Here is a 19,660-nt window from a genome sequence, read left to right on the forward strand (position 1 = left end):
GCGTTTTTCTCGGCTTCTGTGAAGAAGGGGGAAACTCACGGATCGGTGGAGAGGCAGAGCAAGTGGGCTGGGTTGCCGAATCACTTTTGAAAGCAGGACATCAGAAATTGTTGCACTCACTGGAAAACCAGACGGTAAGAAGACGGATACAGGACAAGAGGGGCCCAAGAATCAGCGCGGGGTCTGGGGTGCACAGACCCCAGGCCCACCCGGTGCTCCGGGCTCTGCCCCAGGGATCCCGGGAGAGGGAAGTTGCTGCTCCCTCCCTCCCCCGAATACGGGGGTGAGCAACTCCAGGGGAGAACGGGTTGCTAGAAGGAACAGATTGGCCAATTGGACTGAGAAAAAATCGCCCAGGGAATATGAAATCCCGCCCAGAGGCCGAGAAGTGAGAGCCTCTAGCCAACAGGACCAGGGGCATCTTTAGCCCGGTGGAAGTGCAGAGTGGTAGTGTGCACAAGCCAGCCCCGCTCGGCTCGCGCCCCATAGGGAGGCAGGAATCTCTTGCTGCGATCCCAGGAGGGGCAAGGGGCTGGGCTCGTTCCTTCAGTGGTGGCTCAGAGATTTCCAGCCAGCCCGACCAGAGAGCCGGGAAAGGCGCCAACATTCCCTCGGAGAGCCGTTTGGCGGGGAACACGGAGCTGGAAACGGCTGGGCTCCCGCACCTTCATCAGGAAGACACTCTCTCGCACCAGTGTGTCTTGGAGCGCCCGGGTACCTGACAGACTTGCTGAGTTCTGGTTGTGAGAGAGAGAAGCATTTCAAAGGCCCCTCAGCCAGCTGAAGCTAGCAAGATCAGAAAAAACTGGTCTGGCCAGTTAGAAACCAACAAGAGGTTTTTTGTTTGTTTGTTGTTTGTTTGTTTGTTTGTTTTTTGGTTTTGTTTGGTTTTGTTTGGTTTCTCTGGCTGTTGTTGGTTGACTGATTTTATCTTGTGTTTTATGTGACTTTTTTTTTCAATTCTCATTATTTTTTATATCGCAATCCCTTATGTTTCTCTTCCATTCAACCTAATATTATTCTTTCCACTCCAAATTTAGCTCTCCTGCACCACATCTTCTGCTTTTCTTTCCTTTTGTTTTAATCTAGCAAGTTACTGTAAATTTGTATTATCTTTTTCTCACTTTTATGACATTTTTTATTTTAATAATATTTTGGTACTCTGTTTCTTTCTGTATAATCTTCTTTGCTTGGCTGGTTATACTGTCATTTGATAGGTCCCCCCTGGTATCTCAGTCACAAGATGTTGATAAGTTACCATCCTTCATCTGCGCTCCATTAATACACTTCTCAAGGTTCTATACTCTTTATTCTTGTTATCTAGACCTCATCGATTCTGCCACAAGACTGTCACTTTACTATTACTGCTAGTAAGACCTAGTCTATACAATTGTAAATGCTTCTCAATACCCCCTACCTGATCTCAGCCCACTTTGCAATTTTCTGAACTATACTATTGTGGGGGGTTGTCTCTATTCTTTTACTCACTACTCCTATATACTAATCTTTAGTCCAACCCCTACCTTAGAAGCTGACCTCCCACAGCCTCACAGCTTTCTAGATCCAACTAACAATCCTCTCGTCCCCAACAAGAGTCTTACCTTCTTTCCATCCTTTCTAAAACGTGGATAGGGGGGTGGAGGATCACGGCTACACTATAAGGAGCCAAAGGATAACCCATCTCTTCTCTACTGGCTGCTAAAGTAAATATCATAGTATACTATCTTGCTGTTTTAAACCATCTTGCCTTACTCCTCCAACTGATCCCAAAAAAGAGTAGGGGGAAGCTGTGACTACCAGGATACACGGAGGAGATTGCACCACTGAAACACACAAAAATTCTACCACAGAAGTTCACACCATAAATACAGGGAACCAGAACAGTTCAAATTAACAGACAAGAAGAACAAAGAAGAAACCCACGAACAATGAGAAAACAAAGAAACAACCCCCAACTGAAGGGAAACAAGCAAGCCTCAGGAAAAATGCTAAATGAAATAGAGGCAACCCAACTATCAGATAGTGAGTTCAAAACAATGATTACCAGGAAGTTCAATGAACTCACAATGAGCTTTCAGAAATTAGAGGGGAACTACATCAATCTCACTGCAAACTATATAAACATGAAAAAGGAAATAGAAACTCTCAACAAAGGTCAAGAGGAAATGAAGAATACAATTTCTGAACTGAAGAACACAGTAGAAGGAATGAAAAGCAGGATCGATGAAGCAGAAGATCGGATTAGCGAGCTGGAGGACAAAGTAGAAAACAGCATCCAGAAAGAGCAAGAAAAGGAAAAGAGGCTCAGAAAGAATGAGGAGGGATTAAGAGAAATGCAAGACAATATGAAACGTAATAATATCCGTATAATAGGGATACCAGAAGGTGAAGAAGAAGAGCAAGGGATCGAAAACCTAGTTGAACAAGTAATGAAGGAGAACTTCCCTAATTTGACGAGAAAAAAGTCACACAAATCCAGGAAACACAGAGAGTCCCAATCAAGAGGAACCCAAAGAGACCCACCCCAAGGCACATCATAATTAAAATGACAAAATTTCAAGACAAAGAGAGAATCTTAAAGGCAGCAAGGGAGAAGAAGGAAATAACATACAAGGGAGCCCCAATAAGGCTAACAGCTGACTTCTCAATGGAAACACTTCAAGCCAGAAGAGAATGGCAAGAAATACTCCAGGTAATGAGAACCAGAGGTCTGCAGCCAAGGCTACTATATCCAGCAAGGCTCTCGATCAAGATTGAAGGCCAAATAAGAAGCTTCCCAGACAAAAGAAGTCTAAAAGAATACACCTCCACCAAATCAGCTCTGCAAGAGATTCTAAAAGGACTGCTTTAAGGAGGAGAGAGAGAGAGAGAGAGAGAGAGAGAGAGAGAGAGAGAGAGGAACACACGTACATAAAAGACAATGAATAAGTACCTATCAATAATAACCTTAAACGTAAATGGATTAAATGCTCCAATCAAAAGACATAGAATAGCTGATTGGATAAGAAAAAAATGACCCACATATCTGCTGTCTACAAGAGACCCACCTCAGGATAAAAGACCTACACAGGCTGAAAGTGAAGGGCTGGAAACAAATCTTCCAAGCAAATGGTCAGGAAAAAAAAAGCTGGGGTAGCAATACTCATATCAGACAAAATAGACTTCCAAAAAAGGTCCATAAAGAGAGACCCAGAAGGTCACTTCATAATACTCAAGGGAAGAATCCATCAAGAAGACATAAATATTGTAAATATATATGCACCCAACATAGGAGCACCGAAATACATAAAGAAAATCTTAGAGGACTTCAAGAAAGATATGGACAGCAACACAATTATAGTGGGAGATTTTAACACCCCACTATCAAAAATGGACAGATCTTCTAAACAAAATATCAACAAAGATATTGTGGCATTGAACAATACCCTTGATGAAATGGATTTTACTGATATATACCGAGCCCTCCATCCAAAAGAAGCTAAATATACATTCTGTTTCAAATGTGCATGGAACATTCTCAAAGATAGACCACATGATAGGACACAAAACAAGCCTCAACAATTTCAAGAAAATTGAAATCATACCAAGCATTTTCTCAGACCACAAGGGACTGAAGCTAGAAACCAACCCGAAGGAAAAAAAACCAAAAAACACTCAAAATCATGGAGATTAAATAGCATGCTATTAAACAATGAATGGGTCAAGAATGATATTAGGGAAGAAATCAAAAGGTTTCTGGAAACAAATGAAAATGAACTCATTACTACCCAAAACTTATGGGACACAGCCAAGGCAGTCCTGAGAGGGAAGTTCATAGCGATAAAGGCCCACCTAAAAAGGTTAGAAACTTTCCAAACAAACAACCTAACCCTACGTCTACAAGAACTCGAGGAACAACAACAAAGACAGCCCAGAGCAAGTAGAAGGAAGGAAATAACCAAGATCAGAGCAGAATTAAATTATATAGAGACTAAAAGCACAATTCTAAGGATCAATGAATCCAAGAGCTGGTTCTTTGAAAAGATAAACAAAATAGACAAGCCTTTAAGCAGACTCATCAAGAAAAAAAAGAGAAGACCCAAATAAACACAATCAGAAATGAAAGAGGAGAGATTACAACAGATACCACAGAAATACAAAGGATTGTAAGAAATTACTACGAAGAACTGTATGCCAAAAAATTTGAAAACCTAGATGAAATGGACACATTTCTAGAAAAATATAATCTTCCAAAACTCAATGAAAAAGAAGCAGAAAGTCTGAAAAGACCAATAACAACAAAAGAAATTGAAGCAGTAATCAAAAAACTCCCAACACACAAAAGCCCTGGACCAGATGGTTTCACAGGAGAATTCTACAAAACATTTAAGGAAGAGCTAACCCCTATCCTTCACAGATTATTCCAAAAAATCCAAAAAGATGGTAGTCTCCCAAACTCTTTTTATGAGGCCAACATCATCCTAATTCCAAAACCAAATAAAGACACAACAAAGAAAGAAAACTTCAGGCCAATATCACTGATGAACATTGACGCTAAAATCCTCAACAAAATACTGGCAAACCGCATCCAACAATACATTAAAAAGATTATACACCATGACCAAGTGGGATTCATTCCAGGGATGCAAGGATGGTTCAATATTCGCAAGTCAGTAAATGTAATACATCACATAAACAAAAGCAAAGACAAAAACCACATGATCATATCAATTGATGCAGAAAAAGCATTTGATAAGGTGCAGCACCCATTCATGATAAAAACACTCGGCAAAGTGGGAATAGAGGGAGCATTCCTCAACATAATAAAGGCCATATATGAGAGACCTTCAGCCAACATCATTCTCAATCGGCAAAAATTAAAACCTTTTCCATGAAGATCAGGAACAAGACAAGGCTGTCCACTTTCACCACTTCTATTCAATATAGTACTGGAAGTTTTAGCCACAGCAATCAGACAAGAAAAAGAAATAAATGGCATCCAAATCGGAAAGGAGGAAACAAAACTATCACTGTTTGCAGACGACATGATAGTATACATAGAAAATCCTATTGATTCTACCAAGAAACTGCTTGACCTAATAAATGAATTTGGCAAAACAGCGGGATACAAAGTCAATATCCAGAAATCAAAGGCATTTCTGTACACCAACAATGAAACAGCAGAAGCAGAGATCAAGGAAAAAATCCCATTTGAAATAGCAAAAAGAAAAAATAAAATATCTAGGAATAAACCTAACCAAAGAGGTAAAAGACCTGTATTCAGAAAACTACACAACACTGAAGAAAGAAATCAAGGAAGACACAAACAAATGGAAACATATACCGTGTTCATGGATTGGAAGAATTAATATCATCAAAATGTCCATACTACCCAAAGCAATTTACACATTCAATGCAATTCCTATTAAAGTACCAATGGCATATTTCACAGACATAGAACAAATACTTCAAAAATTTATATGGAATTATCAATGACCCCGAATAGCTGCTGCAATATTGAGAAAGAAGAGTAAAGTAGGAGGGATCACAATACCCGACACTAAACTATATTACAAGGCTACTGTAATCAAAACAGCCTGGTACTGGCATAAAAACAGGCACATAGACCAATGGAACAGAACAGAGAGCCCAGAAATAAGCCCAAGTCTCTATGGTCAATTAATATTTGACAAAGGAGGCAGCAACATAAAATGGAATAAAAATAGCCTCTTCAACAAATGGTGTTGGGAGAACTGGACAGCCACGTGCAAAAAAAATGAAACTTGAGCACCAACTTACACCATATACAAAAATAAATTCAAGGTGGATAAAAGACTTAAATATAAAACATGACACCATTAAAGTCCTAGAGGAGAACGTAGGTAAGAAAATCTCAGATATTTCACAAAGAGACTTTTTTAATGACGTGTCCCCTAGAGCAAGGGACATAAAGGAAAGAATAAACAAAGGGGACCTCATCAAAATTAAAAGCTTCTGCACAGCTAAAGAAAACAGTATGAAAATTAAAAGAGAACCAACTGTATGGGAAAACATATTTGCCAATGACACCTCAGACAAGGGTCTAATCTCCAAAATATATAGAGAACTTACACGACTGCACTCTAAGAAGACAAGGAATCCAATTAAAAAAGTGGGCAAAGGACTTGAATAGACACTTCTCCAAGGAGGACATACAGAGGATCCAAAGACACATGAAACGATGTTCAATATCGCTAGCTATCAGAGAGATGCAAATTAAAACCACAATGAGATACCACTTCACACCAGACAGAATGGCCATCATAAACAAAGCAGCAAACAACAAGTGTTGGAGAGGTTGTGGAGAAAAGGGGACCCTAGTGCACTGTTGGTGGGACTGCAGACTGGTACAACCACTATGGAAAGCAATATGGAACTTCCTAAGAAAACTAAAAATGGATCTGCCTTTTGACCCTGCAATTCCACTACTGGGACTCTATCCTAAGAATACTAAAACACCAATTCAAAAGAACCTATGCATCCCAATGTTCATGGCAGCACAATTTACAATAGCTAGATGCTGGAAGCAACCTAGATGCCCATCAGTAAATGAATGGATCAAAAAACTATGGTACATTTACATGATGGAATTCTATGCAGCAGAAAGAAAGAAGGAGCTCCTACCCTATGCAACAGCGTTGATGGATCTGGAAAACATTATGCTAAGCGAAACAAGCCAGGCAGTGAAAGACAAATACCATATGATCTCACCTTTAACAGGAACCTAAATAACAAAACAAAGAAACAAGCAAAATGTAACCAAAGACACTGAAATAGAGGACAGGCTGATGGTGACCGGAGGGGAGAGAAGAGGGAATTTAAGGGGACAGTGGGAAGGGTTCACAGGAACAAACTTAAAGGACACATGGTCATAGACTAAGGGGAGGGTGGTAATGGGAGGGAAGGGGGGCGGGTGGGAGGGGGAACTGGATTGGGAGTAAAAAGGAGAAAACTGTATATGAACAATGATTAATAAAAAAAAAGAAAGATCTGAACAGCTACATGCAAAAAAATGAAACTCGATCATCAACTTATTCCATACACAAAAATAAATTCAAGGTGGATATAAGACTTAAACATAAGTTGTGACACCATAAAAGTCCTAGAGGAAAACATTCACAGGAAAAACTCAGACATTCCATGTAGCAACATCTTCACTGATATGTCCCCTAAAGCAAGGAACATAAAGGAAAGAATAAACAAATGGGACCTCATCAAATTAAAAAGCTTCTGCATGGTTAAAGAAAACAGCAGTAAAATGAAAAGAGAAACAACTATATGGGTAAACATATTTGCCAATGATCCCTTGGACAAGGGTTTGATCTCCAAAATATATAAAGAACTCACACAACTCCACTCCAGGAAGACAAAAAACCCAATTAAAAAAATGGGCAAAAGACTTGAACAGACACTTCTCCAAGGAGGACATATAGAGGGCCCAGAGACATATGAAAAGATGGTCAGCATCACTAGCCATCAGAGAGATGCAAATTAAAACCACAATGACATACCACCTCATACCAGTGAGAATGGCCATCATAAACAAATCATCAAACAAGTGTTGGAGAGGATGCAGAGAAAAGGGAACGCTAGTGCACTGTTGGTGGGAATGCAGACTGTTGCAGCTACTGTGGAAAACAGTATGGAATTTCCTCACAAAAGTAAAGCTAGAACTGCCTTCTGACCCAGCAAATCCACTGCTGGGATTATACCCTAATATTCCTGAAACACTAATCCAAAAGAACCTATGCACCTGAATGTTCATAGCCGCACAGTTTACAATAGCCAAGTGCTGGAAGCAACCTAAATGCCCATCAGCAAATGAGTGGATGAAAAAACTATGGTACTTTTACATGATGGAATTCTACGCAGAAGAGAGAAATAGGAGCTCCTATCCTTTGTGACAGCATGGATGGAACTGAAGAGCATTATGCTAAGTGAAATAAGCCAGGCAGTGAGGGATAAATACCATATGATCTCACCTTTAACTGGAACATAATCAACAAAAGAAAAATGCAAACAAAATATAACCAGAGAGACACTAAAATTAAGAACAATCTAACAATAACCAGATGATAGAGGGGAGGGGACAGATGGGAGAAGGGTTTTCAGGAACTACTATGAAGGACACATGGACAAAACCAAGGGGGAGTGTGGAAACAAGGGAGGGAGGTCGGTTTGGCTGGGGTGGAGGGGAGTGGTGGTGAGGAAATGCAGACCACTGTAATTGAACAACAATAAAGTAATTTTTTAAAATATATTTTATTGATTATGCTATTACAGTTGTCCAGTTTCTCCCCTTTCATTCCCCTCCACCCTGCACACCCTCTCCCACCCACATTCCTCCCCTTTAGTTCATGTCCCTGTGTCATAAGTTCTTTAGCTTCTACATTTCCCATTATATTCTTGCCCTCCCCCTGTCTATTTTCTACCTACCATCTATGCTACTTATTCTCTGTACCTTTTCCCCCCTCTCCTCCTCCCATTCCCCTGTTGCTAACTCTCCATGTGATCTCCATTTCTGTGGTTCTGTTTCTGTTCTAGTTGTTTACTTAGATTTTGTTTGTTTGTTTGTTTTAGGTGTGGTTGTTAATAACTGTGTTTGCTGTCATTTTACTATTCATGTTTTTTATCTTATTTTTCTTAGATAAGTCCCTTTAACATTTCATATAATAATGGCTTCGTGATAATGAACTCCTTTAACTTGACCTTATCTGAGAAGCATTTTATATGCCCTTCCATTCTAAATGATAGCTTTGCTGGATAGAGCAATCTTGGATGTAGGTCCTTGCTGTTCATGACTTGAAATACTTCTTTCCAGCCCCTTCTTGCCTGCAAGGTCTCTTTTGAGAAATTAGCCAACAGTGTGGTGGGAACTCCTTTGTAGGTTACTATCCTCTTATCTCTTGCTGCTTCTAGGATTCTCTCCTTTGTTACCTTGGCTAATGTAATTATGATGTGCCTTGGTGTGTTCCTCCTTGGGTCCAACTTCTTTGGGAATCTCTGAGCTTCCTGGACTTCCTGGAAGTCTATTTCCCTTGTCAGATTGGGGAAGTTCTCCTTTATTATTTGTTTAAATAACTTTTCCACTTGTTGCTCTTCCTCTTCCCCTTCTGGTACCCCTATAATTCAGATGTTGGAATGTTTAAAGATGTCCTGGAGGTTCCTAAGCCTCTCATTCTTTTGAATTCTTATTTCTTTATTCTTTTTTGTTTGGTTGTTTCTTTCTTCCTTCTGATCCACTCCATTGATTTGAGTCCCAGTTTTCTTCCCATCACTATTGGTTCACTGTGCATTTCCCTTCATTTCACTTAGCGTAACCTTCATTTTTTCATCTAATTTGTGACCAAAGTCAACCAATTCTGTGAGCATCCTGATCATCAGTGCTTTGAACTGTGCTTCTCATAGGTTGGCTATCTCTTCATTGCTCAGTTGTATTTGCTGTGGATCTTTGATCTGTTCTTCCATTTGGGCCATTTTTTTTTGTCTTGTTGCACCTGTTACATAAGAGGGGTGGAGCCTTAGGTGTTCACCAGGGCAGGGCAACCCAGTTTCTGGGTTGTGATGCTGTATGTAGGGGCGGGGACTGAGAGGGAACAATGGCACCTGCTCAGCTCTCTTTTGGATCCCAGTCCCCTCTACTGCTTCCCCTAAGCAAACTGGGTCCTTCTGGCATTGATCCCCATGTGGGTAGGCCTGTGTAAGTTCCAGAACCCTGTGGGTCTCTCCAACAAACTCTCCCATGAGGCTGGGAGTCTCCCTGCACCTCAACCCCCACAGGCGTTTTCAATCATTGTTTTGAGGCCTTATTTCCTGGCGCTGGGACCCTGGGCTGTGCAGTCTGTCTCGCCCCCCAGTTTTGCCTGGTTTATGTGCACATGAATGTGGGACTGCCTGGTCAGCCAGCTGCCTGGTGCGCAGTGCCTCACTTCACAATTGCCACCTTCCTGGGTCTGCCCATTGCCACCCAGCGCCCGGTGTCTGCCAGGTGCCTGCTGCCATCTTGTGTGCCAAGGGTGACTTGCACACCCAGTGCCACTGTTTTTTGTGCCATGACCCCGCTGTGCCTAGCTGTCTGACTCCACCCCCCCACCCCACCGGTCTGGATGAATGTGTGTATTTTAACTCATTGGTTGTTTGACTTTCATACAGTTAAATTTTCTGTCAGTTCTGGTTGTTATTTTATTTCTAAATTGTTGTTGTCCTTCTTTTGGTTGTGTGAAGAGGCAGTGTGTCTACCTATGCCTCCATTTTGGCCATAAGTAATAAAGTAATTTTTAAAAAAAACAAAGTGAAATAAGCCTAAAATTAAAACCTTAAATTTTTTTAAAAATTGTGATTTTATAAGCCACAATTTTTCAAGACCCAATGAAATTATATATAAGTAGTTTAAAAATGATAATCTCACCCACTCAAAAACTAAAAAGGAGTTGTTGATAACCTTCAGATTAAGGAGAAAGTTGAAAAAAAAATGTCCAGATATCTACAAAGCAACAAAAAAATAGTGCACAGCCTATAAAACCTATCAGATATGATAAGACCCACTTTCAGAGTTAATGGCCTCAAATGCCTTCATGGCTAAAGAAGAAAGACCATATTTCTTTGTCTTGGTACACCTGTTAAGTTGCAAGGGGTGGAGCCTTAGGTATGCACCAGGATGGTTGATGTGTTATGGTGCTGTATGTGGAGGAGGGGTAAGAGAGGGAACAGTGTTACTTGCTTAGCTCTCGCCTGACTTTCAATCACTTCCTCTGCTACACACAAGCAAATTGGGTCCTTCTGGTGCTGATTCCCAGGTGAGTAGGTTTGTGTATGTTCTAGGACCCTGTGGGTCTCTCCCACAAACATTCCTGTGAAGCTGGGAATTTCTCCCACCACTGCAACCCCTATAGATTTTTACAGTCAGAGGTTCTGAGGCTTTCTGTTCTCATTATGGACTGCTGGGTTACATGGTCTGTCTTGTCCCCCAGTTGTTCCTCCTGGTTTATCTGTGTGCAAATGTGGGATAGTCTGGTCCTCCAGCTGCCACCTTGCTGTGCATCCTGTCTTCACTGGTGGCCCATCTCCACCCCTCCTACCAGTTTGAATGAATGTTTCTTCTTTAACTCCTTGGTTGTCTGACTTCCATACAAAAGATAAGGAGAGAATCTTAAAAGTAGCAAGAGAAAAGGAGAGAGTTACCTACAAAGGAGTGCCCATAAAGCTATCTGCTGATTTCTCAAAAGAAAACTTGCAAGCAAGAATGTCTTGCAAGCAAGAATGGGTTAGAAAAAAGTATTCCAAGTCATGAAAGGCAAGGAACTACATCCAAATTGCTCTATCCAACAAATCATTTAAAATGGAAGGACAGATAAAGTGTTTCCCAGATAAGGTCAAATTAAAGGAGTTAATCATCACCAAGTCTTTATTATATGAAATGTTAAAGGGACTTATCTAAAAAAAAGAAGAAGATCAAAAATATGAACAGTAAAATGACAACACACTCACAACTATCAACAACTGAACCTAAAAAGAACAAAAACATGTCCTGGCTGGTGTAATTCAGTGGATTGAGTGTGGGCCTGTGAACCAAATGGTCACCAGTTTGATTCCCAGTCAGGGCACATGCCTGGGTTGTGGACCAAGCCCCCAGTAGCGGGTGCAAGAGAGGCAACCATGCACTGATGTTTCTCTCCATCTTTCTCCCTCCCTTTCCTTCTCTAAAAATAAATAAAATCTTTAAAAAAAAACAGACTAAGGAAACAACTAGAACAAGAACAGAATCACAGAAATAAAGATCACATGGAGGGTTATCAGCAGCGGGGTGGGGAGGATACATGGAATAAGAAGCATAAATGGTAGGTGCAAAATAGGCAGGGGAGGTTATGAGTAGTATGGGAAATGGAGAAGACAAAGAAATTACATGTAGAACCCATGGACATGAACCAAGGTGGGGTAATGCTGGTGGGATGGGGGATGCAAGGTGGAGGGGAATAAAAAGGAGAAAAAAAATGGGACAACTGTAAGGGCATAATCAATAAATTAGATTTTTTAAAAGAAAGAGCAAGAAGCAATACGAACTCACTTTTATACTTTTCTAAAAACAACAACAAAATAAAACCAAAGAAACTAGGAAAAAGGATAAAATTAAAATACAGTAAGTCTCGAAAGTAATAAGATAGCATAAATAGGTGGACAAAAGCTAATGAAATAGATAAACCTGCTAAGATCTTGATTAAGGAGAGGTAGAGAAAGAGAGATGGAGTGAGCAAAAATAAGTAAGATTAGAAATGACAAAGGAGAAATAACCATGGAGACAGATATGATTAAAATAATTTAAGAGAGTAGAATAATTTGTTCTGTGGAAACAGTTTTTGAAACATGGAAGCATCAATTCCCAGCAATATTATAAATTGTGAAAATTGACCCAGGGAAATAGTTTTAAAATTTGAATTATCAAAGAGAAGCTGGAGATATTGATAAATAATTTATTGTAAAAATTAGAAAAGCTATAGATGTTTGGAAAGCTTTATAGGTATTTGAATATAGACTATATATTAAATTATATTTGGAGATTATCAGTAATTATTTTTGCTACTACAAGTATAACAAACCCCTATTCTCAAGACTGTCATGAAGTATTTAAAGATAAAATGTTATAATATCTGCAGTCTATGTACATACACACCACACACAAATATGGCAATATCATTATAGAATTACAGTAATTAAAACATCATGGTGTTGGTAGAAAGATAAAGTGATTAATGGAACAGACTAGACAGTACAGAAATAAATCCTCACCTATATAGACAACTGATTTTTGACCAAGGCACAAAGGCAATACAACGAAGGTGACTTTTCAACAAATGATGCTGGAACAATTGGATATCCATATGCATAAAAGAAAATGTGGATCCCTACCTGTCAGCATATTAAAACTCAAGACTACAAAACTTCTAGAAGAAAACAAAGGAAAAATATTTGTGAGCCTAAGTTAGGCAAAGATATGTTAGATAAATACCTGAATTCATAAAAGAACAAATTTATACATTGGGCTTTATTAAAATGTAAAATCTCTGGTCTTGAAGAGACACTGATCAGAGAATAAAAAGACAAGCCACAGATTGCAAGAAACTCTCTGGAAAGTGTATATCTCATTAAAAGAGATGTGTATCCAGATTATATAAAAGAACTCTCATTAACTCAATAATAGGAAAGCAAAAAAAAACCCAATTAAAAAAAGATGTAAACAGAAAATTCACCAATGAACAAATATACAGATGGCAAATAAGCACACAAAGAAATGCTCAGCACCTTTAGCCATTAGAGAAATGCAAATCAACCTCAGGAGGTACCTATTACAGGAGGCTACAATTAAAGACTGCCCACGTCAATTGGTGTGCAAGAACCTGGAGCTTTAATCACTGCTGGTGGCAATGTAAGATGTTATAACAACTTTGGAAAAACAGTTTGGCATATGCTTAAAAGTTAAACATTAACTCAAAAATTCTATTTCTAGTTACCATATTTTTGTACTATAAGACACACCTGGGTTTTAGAGGAGGAAAATAGGGAAAAAAAATTGAAGCAAAAAAATGTGGTAAAACATTTAATAACATAAATAACCTAATATTTCACCAATGTAAATGTAAACAGGACTCAACAGCAGCATTAACAACCATTATTCCTCCCAAATTTCGGATGGGGGCAGAAGGAAAAGAAAATGTGTGTCTTATAGTCTGAAAAATATAGTATTTACCCAAGGAAATAGAAAATATACATCCATTCAAAAATATGTATACAACTATCCATAAAAGCTTTATTTGTAATAGCCCCAAATTGGCAATGATCCAAATGTTCCTCAATAGATGAATGGATAAATACTGAGGTATATTCATACAATAGACTATTACTCAGCAATAAAAAGGAATGTACACACAACAATACGGATGAATCTCCAGATAGTTATGCTGAGTGAAAGAAGCCAATCACAAGAGACCACATATTATGATTGTATTTGTTTGATATTTCCAGAACATGCAAATCTACAGGGACAGGAAATAGATTAGTGGTCCTGAAGGCTGTGGGATAGAAAAGTTGGGGCGGGTGATAGCTAAAGGGTATGAGGTTTCTTTTGGCGGGTGATGAAAATGTTTTAAAATTGATTGGGCTGATGGTTGCACAACCTTGTGATTATACTAAAGATGATTGCATTGCACTTTAAATTGGTGAATTATATAGCATATAAATTTTATCTCAATAAAACTGTTATGAAAATAAGCAAATAAAAAGAAGACCCTACTCCCCTATATTGTCTTAGCAGGTGTGTAAGTGACAACTTTATATAATGCTAATTTCTCAATGTATTTATTCAGTCTTACAGTGCTCAACTCCTCAATACTCTTTCTCCCCTTTTCCCTGATGATTTTAACCCAAGCACTTCTCTTTATCTACTGGACTGTATGTCTGCTTCCTTGCCTTTAGTGCCTATCTTGCTCACTAGAATTCAGCTCTGTGAATTGGCGCCACTGTGAGTGGCGGTCTTTTGCAGTGGTTTACCCACAGCTGTCTTCCCTCTGATTAAATCAACATCTGTCATGTAACAGGTGCTTGATACATATTGGCTGAGCTAATGAGTACAAGAATTAGGATTCCTGCTCCTGCCAAAAGCCTCTGAAAAGTTGCCCCCTTTTGGATGTATATAATAATCATGGATTCAAACCCAAATTCAGCAGCAAGTTATATCTCTAATCTCAAAATCCATATATTTAAATTTAGCATACTGAACCACCCATGATGAATTGAGTGGCTGAAAATCTCACTAAACAACAGGCTATGACATTCCACAAAGAATGGTGATCAATGTGTCTTATCTGCTATTTCATCTTAAACTCCAGGGTCTGGTCCCATAGTCAGGGTATTTACTGATGTCTGTGATTGTAAGGCACAGAACCAGAGTCTGGTGGACACTCACAGGTTGCTAGTGAAGCCTGGAGGACCATTCTCAATATGAGAGCTTGAAGGAACTGCAGCCATCTGGTTACTTACTTCCAAAAGTGAAAGTTGGGATGAATTAATCCAGCATCACTTCTTTCTTATATCACTTCTCTCAAGGTTCAAAAAGTGGAGAGAATCCAATAGGTCCAGCTGATCCTCAAGCTTGTCTTGTCAAGGTGAGCATCATGATAGTCCTCTGGGACCCTGCATTTTGTGGGAAATGTCAATCCTCAAAAAGATATCAAGGTGTGTCACTAGCAGAGGATAGGACAGTGCTGGATGGGGAAGAGTAATGGTGGTCAGTGCTGTTAGCTCTGTGTTTTGGGTCTTTTCATTTTTCAAGATTAAATAACTAGTGCTTTCACAAAGGGTATAATTTCACTCCAAATTGGGCATCTGAGTTGTGTCATTATTTTGTCAATTAATGGTAATAGTCATATTATAAAAGAATATCTATCCTCGATCTCTATCTGACTGATGCAAGCAGAAATTCAGCTTGGTCATTATTGACTACAGGAGTTTTGGGGGGTGGTGTGGAAATGCTGGAGCCCTCATATCTAGGCGGGAGGTCTGCTACCTGCTGAGCCAGGTGCCCTTATGACCTTAGAGAATCTTCTCTACCCCTCACCCTTCTTTACTTCTTCCCTTCCACCCTCCCCCCTGCAAGAAATTCAACTTCCTACCTTCTTCCTAAGGTAATTTCCCAATAAACTTAAGCTTTGGGGGAATAGCCAAGGAATGAGTCTGTTTTCAGGCAATTGTTATCTAAGGCTCTAAATGCAAACCACTCTGGTCACTGTGTTCATTTCCTAGGGCTGCCATAATAAAGCACCACAGACTGGGTGGCTTAAGCAGCAAACATTTATTTCCTCATCATTCTGGAGGCTTGAAGTCTGAGATCAAATTGTTGGCAAGCCGATTTAGTCTGAGTTCTTTGTACCTGGCCTGTAGATGGATGTCACAGGACCCATCTTCTGTATGTGTCTGTGTCCTAATCTCCTCTTTTTATAAGGACACAAATCATTCTTCTAGGGACTACCATAGGACCTTATTTTACCTTAATTACCTCTTTAAAGGCCTATCACTGAATATAGTCACATTCTGAAGTGCTGGGGTTAGGGCTTCACCATAAGAATTTGAGGAGCATAACTCAATGTGTAACATAATGGAAGCACACAGTGAGAACCTTCTTGGAGGAAGGAAGGAAGGAATATGGGGAGAAAAACACTAATCAGTCTGCCTCCATGGATTGGCTGGGTACATCCTGTCACCTGGCCCCCTGACTTTGGAAGTCTGCTTTGCCCTTGTTTTGGTTTTCTGCACTAACCAAGTCAGGGAACTGCACAAGTGCCTGCAGTGGGTGATGCTTGCATATTGTGAACTTAGAGGAAGGTGGGGGTGGGGGAATTAAGGCAGGGTTAACAGTGGGTTATGTTACTAATCAATTACAATCCTTATACCATAAAGGCTCACAGAAACAATTTGCTAGTTGGTCTGAAGCCTTATTCAGTTATTAGAGTCCATTCATGTTAGCTCCCCACTACCCATGGTTCCACTTTGTGGAGTAACAGTGAAGTATGAAGAACACAGGCTCTGAGGTCAGAGAGCTTGCATTTGAATCTTGGCTCTGCTGCTTCTGGACTCTGTGGCCTTGAAAATGCTTCAGATTTCCTGTCTATAAAATGGGTAATAATAATACTGCCCAAGTTACCTTGCTACTGGGCGGAATCCCAGTGACAATATAGGACAAGTGCTGAAGAGGGCCTGACACATACTAAGTGCCCAATAAATGTCAGCTATAATTTCTTATGGGAAAGCTAGGAAATTTTTAAATTGTACCTTAAAAATACATAGTCACTGGATGACTCAAGGGCCAGTTTTCCCATAAAAGTCACTATACAAATACAAATAAATACCTCCTTAGCTACCTGAATGCCAGATCTGTGAAGATCTAATAATCCATTTAAAAGTAGAGAAGTCCCTTGGAGAAGCAGAGATAGCAGTCACAAAACCTGCTCAATATACAATGACCCAAACTGTACTTGAACAATGATTAAAATAAAATTAAAAAATATATATACAATGACCCTTGGGTCACCACTTTGCCCCTACAGGCTCTTTTTTTACATACATATCTAGCCACCTCACGTCATGGGTTTTCCAGAAGCAGCAAATTAGAAAGTAAAGGAGGAAAATGATTAGAAGCAGGCACACTGACAGAAGCAAGAAGTGACAGCTGACAGTTTGTCACTAAGGAAAAAGGAAGAAAATTAAAAAGCAGAGCAAACAGCCCCACATAGCTCAATAACCCCTGTGACCTTCCTGGCACAGCACAATGATTGATGTTCTTAAGGATGACCTGCGGACCTATGTTCCTTGCTGTGGTAATGGCCTCTGCATCTACTCTGCTATCCAAGCTAGAAACATCAGCCCCCTACTCGGCTCTTCCTTCTCTCTTTCCTCCTGATTCTAGTTGGTCACACATGCTATCCATTCCCTTTTAAATGTGTCTCGGGGTTCTAGTACCTGACACAGAGGAATGGATGTCCTGAAATAATACATCATGGTTCCCAGCACTCCACTGTGATTGCCTTATTGTTTACTGCACAATTGCACAAGAGGCTTTCTTTTGGTTTCCCTGATTCCAATCTCATTGTGTAAGGACAGTGCAATCAAGGCAGTGGTGGGGGACACTCACTCACAGTTGTTGAGTGTCTATCATGTGTTCAATAACATATGCTCATCATCCTGTTCACATAAAAAACAACACCTCTTAACATAGGAACAAAATTATTTTAAGTTATTTCTGAAAAGAAGACTAAGTATATATATTCAGAATGAATTAGAGGAAGTAAAGTAATTAGTTCAATAATTCAGACCACAAATACCACTTTCATTTCAACTATAGAGAATTGAAGGAATACTGAGAGAGAAGGGAGTGTGTAGCTTGATTCTTTATTGTGAATAGAATAAGGTTTGGTTATCCTCTTCTGTTCTGTGTCTCACTTTATTTTTCTCATATGCCATCATGAGCTTTAATATACACTAATCTTGTAGGTTTTGCTTCCACAAGTGCAAACTCCCTACAGTGGCTTCCTCTTCATCCTTGCACTGTGCTGTGGTGCTGGGGGCCTGCTGTATGTGCTGGTATTGTGAGTGAGAGAAAGCTTCATTGTGTTGTCTTAGATTGCTGTAATCACTGAGTTCTCTGTGCTGTAGGATTGGCGTCCAAGCTCACATCTGGGCTGTATCTGAACCTGATCTCCAGGAGCATCATTGACAAAAATGATGCACAGAACTTAAGTTTTGTATCTTAAGAAAGGTCTTGATATTTTCTATTTAACTCTGACTGAATGCAAATATACTTAGTGACTTTAATGCAGGCATTTCTGACAATCAGCATCCTCCTGATCATTAGATTGATAAAGTACCTTCCAATTATGAACCTTAAATGGACCATTTGCCTGCTCTGAAGCAATTTGCCTTTCAGCTGAAAATCCCTTTAATAAAGATATTAGTTGATTCCATTAAGTACGTACTTATTGTGGTTGTTCTAGGGAGTGCCCTTTATTAACGACTGTCAGTCATTAAGAAAACACTGCTATCAATACAATGTCATCCCCTCTGTTGCCTGTACACAGACTGTGGTCTTGAATTTTCTTTTGTGGTCTCTGTCCACATAATCCTCGTACTTGCTGAGGATTTCACCATGTCCTTAAATCAATAGCACTCAGTGTTTGTGTTCCCCAAGCAGTACGTCAGAAGGCCATGTTCATGGCCCTGAGACAGACTGCCCTTATACTGTGACATTTTCCCTGTGATATCTCAGAGTTTGAAGTGCATGTCCCAGAGGGTCATAGCACCACATGAGAGCATGCCTTCCCTGCCAAAGCAGCAGGTGGGCACAGTTTCATAGACAGTGCATCAAACCACAAGAGATTTTATTTTTAATATCTACTCACCTACCACCCACTCAGCCTTTCCTTGACTTCCCAGGATGGTGCCCATACTGAAATGCTAGCTTTATTCATTTTGTTTTGATTTATCATGTGCTCACATTCTGAGCAGAAGAGAGAGAGAAGGGAGAATGAGACAAAAAACTTCTGGATTTTTTTCTTCCAACACTTTGGGACAACTTATATGGAATGGAAATTGATGTAGATAATATATTTTTGTTTCGAATTGCCAGTAAGTTTTTTTTAAATAAAAGTATGCCTTTGACCTAAATTGGTCAAAAATTTGCATAAACCCAATTTAAATCATTTTCAAACTTTTTAGATACTTATAATACAACCATTTTTTGCATGTCTTAAAGCACAATTTCATTTTATTTTCTCTCCACCTTCTTTTTGCTAAATTTTCTGATCCTTTTACAAGCAATCTAAAACACATGAGTGATGGCAGAGAAATGTGCACCCCATCTCTTCCAGAAAGTCTGGGAATGCAAGAATAGTCTCTTTTCATACTTTATTTTAAAAGCTATTTTTAAAACAACATTTGATTTTTCTCATTAGACTTTTTTATTATCAAAGAGGAAAAAATTAAAATTGTAATTCTGCTTTTCAGAGATAATCACTGTTACCATGTTAGTGTACAGTCTTCTAGTCTCTTATAAACAGAGAAAATGTGGTAAAGCTTTCTGCACATTTATGAAGTCAAATTT

The sequence above is a fragment of the Phyllostomus hastatus genome, unplaced genomic scaffold (genome assembly GCF_019186645.2).
Source record: "Phyllostomus hastatus isolate PE091 unplaced genomic scaffold, TTU_PhHast_1.1 phas_contig_16, whole genome shotgun sequence".
NCBI lineage: Eukaryota > Metazoa > Chordata > Mammalia > Chiroptera > Phyllostomidae > Phyllostomus > Phyllostomus hastatus.